We start from the raw sequence: 12,433 nt of genomic DNA, 5'->3' as shown, positions 1-12,433 counted from the left end.
GTCAGCCAAAGGGACCCTGAGTGTCTGGAAATAGCCTTAGTGCAGCCCTTCCCACAGCTGTGAAACTGATAACGCTCCTTCCTCTGCTTCTGTCTATCTGTGTGTACAAGAGAGATACTTGTTCTTGCTTCCTGACATTTTCTCTGTAGAAGTTACTATGCTCTCAGGATTTAATGAGCGCATTAATGAATTCATCAATCACAGTAATCTGATTAAATTGGTGGGGGAGAGGGAGCCAGCAGATGAAACAAACAGATTATTTTAAGATATCTTGAGATATCAAATTAGTGACTGACTCAGCATTTAAATGGAAGTGTAACATAAGAGATTTACTGGTAACCAACCTAATAAATTTTACTATATGGTTTTTCACCTAAGAGAAAGGCTTGTAAACTGTTACAGGGACCTCTGAAAAAAACAGTGGCAAAGTATTACATGTGCATGTATGTATATGTACATGTATATGTGCATTTTACTTAGTAATGGACTAGGATAAGGACAGTGCTATGGAATGATTAGCATGGATTTTGAGCTTGTATAAGTACTGTGGCCAGGACCTGGTCAATGTGTTTTCAAGCATGTAGGAAACTGAGACTTGGGTAGGAAGGCAGTTGCTTTGTGTCACAGAGGTTTCGGGGGCAATCCCCTAGAGTACAGAGATAATGGAAGGGAAGCTTTCTGTCAGGGAGCATATGTTTTTGTGATGATTACACTGTGTATAGATTAGGACTTCTGGGAGGGAGGGAATGGGAAGATGCGCTTGGAACATAGGACCATCTGCCAGTACCTTGGCATAGTCATTTCATTAATGAGAAGCTTATTAGCTTGAGTCCTACTGAGATAGACAAGAAAGGCACCAAAAGGGACAGAAACCATCATCCATTGGACGTTGAAGCAGGGAAGAGATGACTCTGATAACCTATAAAGACTGATTTTGTTAAAAGAGCTAGTCTTGTTCTGCTCGGTAAGGAGGTGTCAGTCTTACTGTTCCTGAAGAAAAATGTTTTCCTTAATTTTGTGGGGTGGTGTGGGACAGCCTTTGGTAGGTACAAATATGAAACAAAGGGTGAGATGGAATTGACAGGAAGGTGTTAGGAGAAAGGAAAGAACAGCGATTTTTAGTGGGAAATTGTTTTTGCATCAAATGACTGTATTTTCCCTTTGGTAAATACCAGAAGGTGCCATGTATTGAATGTTGGATATTTAATTGTGGTGACAAGGGATCACACTTGGAAGAGAGAACTTTGTGAGCACTACAGTCCCAGCCCTGGCTATGCAAGCAACCACAGAGAGCACACAGTCTGGCCTGTGCTCCACATGAGGCAAAAACCAGGGGGTGCTCTAGGTGGGCAGTTAGGCAAAAAGGCGTCAGTTAGGAGCCTGTGAACTCTTCCTGCGATCTCACGTCTCTGATTCTGTTGCTGACATGGTAAGTGTCTGACCTTGCGCTCTGTTCTTCAGTTTTGCTGTCCTGTAAATCAGAAAGAATTATACTTAGCCTGTTTTAGGGAGAGCTTTGCTATTATTCTGTTGAGTCAAGACTTACATGCTACTGTGTTTAAAACAGCTCTGATTCTCTTTTGACAGTTGAGTCAGGCTTGAGTCTGCATGAGGGTGAGATGGCAGAGCCTTTGACTGGAGAAAATAGTGGTTAGAAATACCAAGTGATTTGAGTGTTGGTATTTGGGAAGTTATTTCTCCTTTGTCTGGTTTTATACTGTTCAGCTAAAGGGAGGTATAAGAAAAAAGTGTTTCCCATGAAAAGCCCTATAATCTGCAACTGCCTAGGTCCACAGGAGCGTGGATGTGTTCAGGAGACTGTGCAAGGGTTATGCAGTTCATCAGCAAGATGGTCTGATAAATAAGGCTGGGCAAGGGCAATTCTTGTTTGCACTGCTAGGATAAAAAATGCAGCTTCCTCTGAGGTTTTTGCTGATTTATGAGGTAACCCACATGGGACACTGTCTCTGACTTTGTCTGTTGTAAATCTGTTGAAACAAAAGGAGCATGCATTTTCAAAAAATGAGTAGAATAATATAGCTTAAGAGTGTCAAAACATCTAAGCAGGGTGAGCCTTAACTGAAAGGGGTTTGGTTAGTCATCTACTTTGCAAATTCTCTTTTTGTATTGAGGAGGGGAGAAGATTAGTGAGATGAAAATGTATGTTATTACAGAGATAAGAAAGGGTTATGGTTGGGTTCCAAAGGAGAAAGAAGTTCTTTAACATTATTAAAAAAACCCAGCCCTTTGCTATGATTCATGTGTAATAGACATGTTCCAAAAAAATAATTATAATACTATACCGGTGTCTATATACATAAATATATGTACAAGTTCTTGCACAACATATATTTAAATCCTGACCCTTTGCTCGCTAAATTCAGTGGAGATACTTCTGATGGTTGTAACAAACATTAGATGAGATTCTCACGCTGACATGTAAATGTGGTTCAAAACTCAAAATGAAGCTTCTGTTTTTGCATAATTTTTTCTATCTGCCTTGAAAGGAAGCACAGTTGATTGAAAGTCTAAAAACCATTTGTCCTGCACACTAGACCCTGCTGTGTTTTATCTGCTGAAACACTGTTTGATAGTGTCCTACAGTGATAATATTCAATTGCCATGTCACATGCATTTTAAGCTGATAGTTCATGTATTTCCTCTCTCAAGTAATGGAAGAATACTGTTGGTCCCGCAATGCCATGGTAGGTCAGGGTTTTGGCTCAGTCTATGACTCTAAAGGGCTTTGCACTTAGTGAAGCCAGCCTCCAGCTGTCTGGATGCCCCTGTGAAAAACACAAGTGTGGCCTTATTCTGAAATGATGCTTAGGCAAAGTTGTGCGTGCCTCAATCTCTTGGGATGAGAGAGGAGTGGGAGGGGGGTCTTCACTGGTGTTCCAGTGAAGCCAGGAAAGTCAAATGTTTTCATGAAAACACAGGGAATTTAATCACTAATAGACTCAGTATCACTGTGAAGGGTTAGAGTAAGATGGGGGAAGACAAAGAAAGAAGGAAGCAGAGAGCTTTTAACTTGAGGTAGGAGAAGAAATTAAGAAGGGAAGTGGAAATTTTCATTTCACTGCAAGCACAAAAGCTGCCTTGGCTGTTTATGTGAACTATGAAATTGTGGAGCTCTGTGCAGTGTTTTCCTTCCAGCAGCAGAGCACAGAGCTGAGTGCCTGCATTAGGAGCTTTATGTACAGCTTTGCTTTAGTGCCTTTCTGGGTCAATGACTCTCAAACAATGCCCCATAGAGCTGCTTTAGTTGCGCTTCTATGAGTCAATCTGTAAGTACTGACACTTCTCCCTGATCATAACCCAGTGTCCTAGAGAATCTGCAGGCTTTTACCTGCTAATCTCAAAGTGTTCCGTGAATTCAGGTTGGTTGGTCATGTGTACCTTTTTCAGATGCCATTCTTCCTGACAATTCAACCACAGTCAGATTGTTGACTTCAAAAGACCCAAGTGAAAGGATGTGGCCGAGTCCTTGCACCTGTAGCATTGAAAGAATTTATACTCCTCTCCTCACATTGTTCTGGGACTACTCTCTCAGTAGCTACAATCTGTAGCATGTTCTCATGAAAAATAAGGAGAAAGAGAATTACTGGTTCATGCAAAGATTTTCTTTCCAGACAACATAAGCAATAGTATCAAGCAGCTTTATTACTTACTTTAAAATGGATTTATGTACCAGGTTATTTTACCTCTGTATCCCAGAAAAATAGAGAGGGGTGGTAGGCAGAGTTGAAAGAATGGGTTTCAATATTCTTCCAAACAAGCTCACGTGGTGGTGGAGACTTCTGTAGGTGGATCAGGTATCTATTTCCAATTGTGGGAAGGTTTGGTGACTATTTGAGCATTTATATAGCCAACCCCAGTGGTGATTGCGAGCATCCAGGGTGTAGGGAACAGCCTGTTCAGCACTTGTATGTTCCTCACCAGCTGACTGCACCTGCAGCATCGCCATCAGCAACCGGATAGAGGGGTTTGGAAAGCAGCAACAGTGAGGAGCAAAGCTTGAGAAAACTGTATGGAAAGAGAAAGAAAGCTATCGTATTTCAGTGTGTGGGAAAGACCCTGAAGATACATGTCTGTTTCTGAGCACTGGCTAAGCCGAATTTGGGGCTGAATATTGTCAAAACATGTGACAGGTAATTGAGTAAGAAGTTTTTATTTCTTCTTTTCTTAACCCCCTGAAAACATTAATTATTTTTACCAGTTTTTCTCTGTTTCCATGTATGCAAATTTCCTTTCTCTCACCTACTGAAAAAAATCAAAATGCATCTAATAAAACAGGTGTGGACACAGCCAATCTGCTAACAAGTCTTACCCTTTCACAATATGGCTTCAAGATACCATATTTATTCTTCCAAATTTGGATTTCATTCATCTTTGTGCATTTGCATCCAGGAAGAAACTCTGTATCTGTAATTTTTATTTGGCTTATTGAATGGAGTATCTCTTCTCATCATGTATCTATGCTGTACAGCCAGCTGTGCTACAGCCACTTACTGGCCATCTTGGAAGTTACTACTATGAACCTCAAAGTACATACAAGGAAAGCTGTTTAAACAGCACATTAGAACTGAGTTATAGGCAAACCTATGTTTTCATTAGTGCAGTGTGTCTTTACATTCATATCACACATATGTTTTATACCTTTTATTTGGGTATAGATTATTTGCTTTAATGGTTTTCCCCTTTATTAAAAAGAACGAGCAGTGTTAATTTTAATTAGTTCCTTGGTGGGTGTGAGTCTTAAGTTGGAATTGCCGATTCATAACATTGTAGGCGCATTTGTGAGGTTAATTGAGGAGCTGTTTATACTTTTGTTTTTTCCCCGCCATCATCTTAGATACTGGAGAAATCCTCTTTGCAATGTAGACTGCACTTCACTTTATGATAAAAGACAGATAAAAGTAAGCATAAGGAACCTGAAAAGGCAACACTGTCCAGATCAAATATTGACAATGATAAATGAAAAACGTAGAGAAGGAATTACATGGGCTTAAAGTCAATAGGCTTCTGACTTAATTTGCTTTATTTAACAGAGGAATAAAATGAGAGAAATAAATGACCATCTTCCTCTTGGAATTCTCCATGGTAGCCATCAACTTCACTGTAAACTGGGGGTCACCATTTAGGCACCAAGCCTTTACATAGCTTTCTGCTGACATTAAGTTAATTCGTGTGGGATTTAGGCTCCTAGGTGTTTTCATGCTGTCTGTCTGGAAACCTAACATGATTGCCTTGCGTTTATCTGGTTATTTGTTTGCTACTTTTTTTTTTAATGCTATTTTTCTTAAGATAATAATGATTACTTTATGACGGGTATAGGGGAGATAAGGCATTGCTTTGTCTGTGTGAGCCATGGTTTATTACGCCCAGAGAGAAGCTAGCACCAGACTATCTGTCTTTAGTTCTTTTGGGTGCTCTTAATTTGACTGCTTTGGGGAGGCATAGCCTAAACAAGGCATGAGCAGAATTGTTTAAATGATCTGAATGGGGTGAAAGGTTTAAATACAGTGCTCTGATACTTTAACCCACTAATTCAGAGAATGCTCAGTGCTATCAACTTAATTACAGCATTGCTGTCAGAAGGCAGTGGCTCTGTGGCAGGTTGGAAACTGGCAGCCTTTTTAGATATATCTGTCTAATGTATAAATCACAGTTTTTCCTTCTTCAAGACCCTTCTGTACTCATTGAGGAACAGTCAGAAACAAAGGGGGAAAGAGAGATTTGTAGGAATGGAAGTTCATCAGCTAAGAGAGCAGTTTCCTTCCTACCAGTGTGATGAAAGCAGAAAGCAAATGAGGAGAGATCTTTTCCTAATATTTTAGTTATAGTTATAATCCCCTTTTTTACAAATTTCTTCTCACAAAGATGGCAGTATTTTAGTTGCTAGGCTGCAGCATTGGGAAGCAGTCTTTTTCCCCATTGGCCTTGACTGCAATTGGTTTGCTTTTCTGCTTGTTGGGAGACATAAAGCTAGCTGATAGCAGGAGAGAAAAAGAGAGAGGCAAAGACAGGTAGCATTACCGTTTGAACACTCACTGCTTGCATTGACCTTTCTGAAAATTGGGCTACTGGAGAAGTCAGGCATGGGCATTTCAGAACAGCATGGTTGCAAGCAAGCACCATCACGCTAATGCAGATGGGCTCTGGGCTTCATGCCCTCCGTGAATAGGGAGGAATCTTTTCCTTCACTGTGACAAGGTGATGCCACATAAGGACATGCAAGTTCTGAAGTAGGGCATTGGCTGAGCAATTAACCATGCGAAGCCATTTGGTTTATGCTGTTGGACTGATGCTTCTCCTTCCTCAAATGGCTTTGCCTTTTTCCTCTGTTGAGAAAGCTTCTCTGGTGAGTTACATTGAAGCAACCCATCATACCGGAGGGAAGGGAGGAACTTGAGATAACTTCCACAACTTTGAAAATGAGGCTGTTTTTTCTTAAGAGAAATACGGATTCACTTAAGAGCTTTACTGGGTCTTGGAAACCATTTCCCTTCAACCAGTTCTGGATGCACATGAATGAGCCATAGAGGAGCTATATGAGCTAAGGTAAAATGTTTTGATGGCAAGTGCCCTTGATGAACTATTTCAAATATATCCTTGATGCTATTTCTTTCACTTCCTTGGGGCGAATGCAGTTTTCTCCATGGTTCTTCTTTCTTGAACATTTGCAGTTTCTGACAGTAACCTTCTCTGATAATTGCTCCTTGATTTCACTTTTTCCCAAATAGCTCTGTGCCTTGTCTATGTACATGTCCCCTTTTTTCCCTGTTTGATTGCTGCAGGCCATCCATCTTTCTTGCCCATACCCACTAAGAGTCACCTGTCTTTGTTGTGTTGTCTTTGTGCAGCTTTGAACTGTAAAGCAATGCTACTCATTCAATGATGTTACAAAGTATTTGTTACTCAGAAAGGAATGCAAACCTCCAGTGCCTTTGGGGTTTTATTCTCTTTTATTCTTTTACACAAATTAACTGAAAATCTCCACCATTTACTAAGCAGAACTTTCTGCTCTCCATTCATGTCCCTGTAAATCTCTTTGTATTTTGACCATGTCAAACTACCTTTTGTGTTTTCCCAATGGGTGATTTATTATTACATATTTTTCACTGTACTTCTGATTTATACTTTTTAAATAATTGTTACTTTTAAACTATAAACTTTTGTGTCTCTTTGGTGTAATTACTACAGAGACAGATAAAGTAGAACTGTTGCCTTTCTAGTGTGGCTTGGATTGTTTGCCCAGACTGAGGAGATGATCATGGAAAAACAGGTCTACTCAGTTGGGCTCCCATGTGAAGTTCTGAGTGGACCCTTTTGTATTTGATTAGTGTAAATATTAAGGTTTTTATGCTTATAAAAGCACCATTTTAATTTCCCTGAAAGCTGTTTTATCTTGTAGTGGTGAAAGGGACCACACACATGCTCTCATATGTGTCTTGGGTGTTCCAGACAGCATCCATTCCACTCAGGTTTGGCCTTTTTTTCCAGAGTAAAAAGTAAAGTGAAACTTCCAGTGTGTCCGGTGTTCAGAGAAATAAAACTGTCAGGAATACAAATGTTATCATGTACTGACTGTTAACTCAGGGTGTGTACTGAATGGAGCACACCCTGCATGCCCAGCTCCTAAGCCTTCCCACTCCGCTGTTATGACTGGTAAATTTGAAACCAAATACAAACCTGGAAAAAGATATGATGCTCCTGGAATTACTGGAATCTTTATGAAATTGCTTAATTGTATGCTATGCAGAGGTTCATTTCTGTTAGTAAATGCTTTGATGCAGACAGACCAAATGTGGTCTTGCATTCTCTACTAAGCATTTGGGAGGTGGTGTTTAGCAGCTGTTGATGATGGTGGTAATGTGCACTTTGTGCTGAGGACTTTGCCAAGGTACAGTTTGTTTGCTTCTCATTGACAACGTAGGCAGATAAGTGTAAGGAAGAGGGAAACTGGGAAATCATTAGACAAGGTGTTTGCCACCTCACTTGGCTTTCTGTGGACATGATAGCAGTGTTGTCCCTTTAGTGGTTCTTTGAATCACTCCTTTAGCTTGAAGTTCCTTAAAATAAATCTCATACTGAAATCAGATTTGGCCAATTCCAGTCATGTTCTACTGATGGAAAAAAAAAATCTGCTTGATAATACCAGTCTGTTCTTTGTGTTTCATTGCTGGCTACTTATCAGTTACTCTGTTCAGTTTAAATTCCCTGTTACCCAGTTCAACTGGTGTTAAATTCTGCCTGGCCTCTTACCCTGCCCTGTTGTGTCTCCTCCTATTGGTTGTGACATTCCTTAATGCAGAATTGTGGGACTACAAAGAGCAGGATTCTCTTTACCTCACCAGTATAAATGTTTCTGAGCTTCTGCAAGTGTAAGCAAGTTGAATTTTTAAAACTTGAAGAGAATATTATTTAAACCTTATTTTCCTTTTATGTGTCTCCCCTGCATTTTGGTCTATTGATCCTTTTGGGTTTTTTTCAAGTTGGGTTTATTCTGGAAAGTAAAATCAACTAGACCAGAGTGATACTCTATTGTGGTCAAAGCCTCCGCTTTGGTAATAGTTTTCATCAGAAAATGCATGATACTTTGCAGTGAAACATTGGGGGACAGCAACCCCTATGGAAACTTGTATTAAATGCCATTAGTTGGATGTTGGTATATCTGCATGTGTGGGTCGTACTGACTATCGTGGGGGTAGTGGACGTGTGAGTGTCTTATCCACTGCCATCATTTGAATTCTACTAATGATTAACCTGTTTTGATTGTTCTTCTCATTGAGTTTCACTGGATTGCCACGGTTCTGTGGAGGGCATTTCTTCGGTTGTCTGTTCCTTTTACAGTGACACCAAACATTAACCCTTTTTATAGTTTAGACGTTTTGCTGTTGCATATGGCTGTTTTGATGTTTATCCTGGTGTGTTGCGATCTGCAGAGGCCAGGCATGCAGGGCTTCTCCTGCCCTCTCAAAATGTTTAGTGAAGAAACATAGGAATTTTGGGTCAAATAAAAGAGCAAAGTTGTGTATGGAGAAAGGCTGAGGAAGGGTAAGGAGAAACATTTTGCTCTTGTAAATTTGCAAGGAAGACAGAAAGCTGGGCAGACTTGGTTGTATTTACAAGCAGCGCAAGTGTGGTTCTTGCTTGTTTATTAATTGGCTCTAGAGGTATTACAGATTATTGGAAACTCAAAGGTCAGGTTTTGCTGAATCAAGGTCTGTGTGAGCAGGAGAGCTACAGGAGAGTGCTTGTGCATCTGAGACACAGCTGATGTAGAAGAGCTGCCTTTAGAGGCTGGCTGACAAGTATAGTAAAATTAGCCTTTTAGCCCGGACCCTGTTCAAATCTGTGCCCTCCCTCCCTCAGGGTTTCGGTGGCTCCACTGAGACGCTCTCACTGTGTACACACACAGAGTTTCCTGAGCTTCAGTTAGCTTCACAAAGTACTTTCCTCTGTGTGATCACTAGCCAGGTAGGGGGGTGGAGGAAGGGCGTAACTAGTCCTTCGGTTTCTGTTTCACAGTATACCTAATGGTCCTGACTCTAAAAGGCTTTGGCAACAGACTACACAGGCTTTGTCACACCACTGAAGTTTTTACTGAACTGACTTAGCTGTGGCCAAGACTAGACAGCGTCTTACAGTTGCTTTGTTGACTGTTTCAAAGGTAGTATTAATGAGCAGATGTAAGAAATTCCATTAGGACTATACTGGTGTGTCCAGTTCTCTCGGCTCATACCGCATTTGCTTGTTCTGTGAACTGTCTTTTTTCTTTGTGGTTTACCTCTAAAGCCAGGTTCCTGGTTTGCTGGTTGGGCTCTTTTTTTATCCCTGCACTTGTAATTTCTCATCTCACTGCACTCTTTCTCACTCTTGCACAATTAAGGCTGCTGCAGTGCAATCCTACGTCATGGTCTAGCCAGTGCCAACAAGGCTGTTGTCATGGCCTCATTCTGTCCTCACGCCATGGTTAGTGTAATGTAATCATTACCTTGGTTCTGGAGAGTGAAGGTACTCCTGCTGAGTAAATGTTTACGAACACTGATGGATGCGAACATTAGGGAAGGGAGAAGCACTGTTTAAAATCTTGTTCCTTTCTTATTTATTTTAAAACAGAGCATGGCTCCTGAGAGAAGCAGCCAATGAGTATTTTTCCTTCACCAGACTGCGATCAGAGGTAAGTGCAAAATCTGTTGCATTTTTATATACTGACATCTTCAGATTTGGTAAGGGGAAGAACATACTTAAGTCCTTTTGAGTAGTCTCATGTCAAAATTAGAGGCAAGGAATTGGGTAGGTGGAGGTTAGACTTGTATGCTGCAGCATGAAGTTACGTTTCTCCTTCCTCTCCTTAGAATGATTTGCAGGGGAAACAGTTCCCTGTGTCTTGTTTCCAGGTGTGCAGTTGTCAGCATGAAGTGGCAGATAAGAGTTAATTTGTATCAGAAAGGAATTTTTGATGTAGTTCCTGAGTGAGATAGGACCAGGTGGTTACTTATTCCTAAATATTCCTTTATTTAAATGGAGTTACTACTTCCATACCTTGTGGGTAAAATTTGCGGCAGTGTTGTTCAGTATCCATTAACTCTGCCTTTGAAAAGGAATGGGGAAGGATGTGGGCTAAAAAGCTTTTAAAGTCTCAGGTTTTGCATTTCACAGAATCTCTGACCCGTGCATAACAGCTGTAAGATCCCGTTGGGAATTACTATATTTATGTTGCTCCGAGCATACTGGAACTGCATTCATGAGTTATACCCACAGGAAATATCATAAATGTAATTAAAAATAGAAATATTGGGTTGGTCTAAATTCTGTGCTGAAGGAAAGGAGTTCTGCTTTTTTTTTTCCCCTCAGTTCTGTCTGAATGAATAGTGAAGGAAGGTAGTTCTTGTGGAGTTCATTTAGGACAGATGTTTGAATACTGCAGCCTATTGTAGCAAAAAAGTCCTGTGGAAGTGCCTGATACATACATACATATATGAATTGTAGATAATGATAATCGCCTAATATTTGCAAAAAGGCCAATCCCATCTTAAGAGAGTGGAAGTTCCTACAGTTGGTGTAGTAGAAGAGGGATGATGTGGTCAAGTCTTACCTCCATTGAAAGGCTCCTTGATTCTTTGCTTGGAAAGAACATAGATGATTTGGTTTTGTGTGTGTGCTGAACAAGTCTGGTTGAAATACTTCCTGAAGAGTGTCCTCACTTATGCAGGTGTCTCAAGTTGTTTGATATGAGCAGACTGTATGGCTTCATGTGCCATAACATGCAGAAAAGCAGAGGGAAAAAAGGAGGAGGATGAAACAGCATGTTCATTGTGCAAGTAGACTGAGTTTAAAAGAAGAAAGTTGCAGGAGCTTTTACTGAGTTCCAGTGCCCAGAAACTGTGGACATGCTGCAACAAGGACTTCAGACTCTGAGCCCTGCACATGCTACAGCTCTAACCTTCCTCTGTCTGTCAGCCGGAAGCTGAACTTTAACCCTAATTTTCCGGGAAAGCCATAGACAATTCTGATACTGTTGCCCAAATGAAAGATTTCCTCCAGAGCCAGTCTCCATACAGCTCCTGCTTCCTTTTGGCAGCCCCTTCCAGCCCCACTCACACTGCAGCTCTATGCTTTCTCTCCCTAACCATGAGTAGACAAGGGTCCTCAGGGTTTGGTTGGATAATAGGATTTTGGAGGGCTGGAAAAGAGGTAGGATCTGTGTAGCTGGTGTGCCTGTTTTCATAGCTCATTCTTCCAGTGTGATTTAAATAGTAATTCCTTTCTCCTGTGAGCTTGTCAATTTTGCAGGTGCTGTTGGCAGAAACTAGTAATAGAGAAAAAAATTAAATTGAGCACATAATAAAGGGGTTTGTATGTACAGTGCATTGTTGTGGGGAACAGAGTGGTAGTAGAAGCCAGGGCTACTTTCTCATACTCAAGGAGAAACAATAAATTAAAGAAAAATTTGTGGTGGAGTAGAATGAGTGTAACGACCACATTAGAGCATTTTGTCCAGCTTGAATAGTTGCATAATTCCAGACACACTTGGCATAATATTCAGATGAGAAAATAAATACTTATAATAAGAGAGAATGAAAATATTAATGCAGTGTTTTGTGTATTCAGCTGACATTGATGTGTATGTGACATGAGGGCTAGAACAGCAAAAGGAGAAGAATGTTTGATTTCAGGTATAGCCACAGTAAATTGCCACTGCCCCTTTAATTTCATGGACATGAAGGCTGGGAAATGGGGAAAGACAGCAAAAATGTAGAAATGAGAGGTGACAGCAAACAGAAAGGAGACTATGCCTTAGAATATATAGCTAGATAGGCCATGCAGAACCCGTTTCACTGTACATAAAAGCAGAGTTATTGGAAACTGGAAGTTGTTACTAATGTTAAAGCAGACTTTGGGCTTTCCTAGTGCTAACCTGTGA

General features: G+C 40.6%; 1 protein-coding gene across 4 annotated transcripts in view; it reads left to right on the top strand.

Moving 5' to 3' along the window:
- Positions 1-12,433, top strand: part of NDST2 (N-deacetylase and N-sulfotransferase 2) — a 135,533-nt gene that overhangs the window by 73,768 nt on the left and 49,332 nt on the right. For 3 of the 4 annotated variants that reach the window (XM_061344197.1, XM_061344198.1, XM_061344200.1), the window contains one exon: positions 10,126-10,186. The gene's annotated coding sequence lies outside the window, so the exon portion shown is untranslated. Of the gene's footprint in view, positions 1-9,853; positions 10,034-10,125; positions 10,187-12,433 lie in introns of those variants that run through there. The other variant, XM_061344199.1, reaches the window with a different exon arrangement.

This window comes from Neopsephotus bourkii, unplaced genomic scaffold (assembly GCF_033783945.1).
Source record: "Neopsephotus bourkii isolate Nb327-2 ecotype Australia unplaced genomic scaffold, CSIRO-AGI_Nbou_v1 NB_196, whole genome shotgun sequence".
NCBI classification, from domain to species: domain Eukaryota; kingdom Metazoa; phylum Chordata; class Aves; order Psittaciformes; family Psittacidae; genus Neopsephotus; species Neopsephotus bourkii.
Note: the sequence above shows the minus strand (reverse complement) of the source record. Positions and strands in the feature narration are given on the sequence as shown.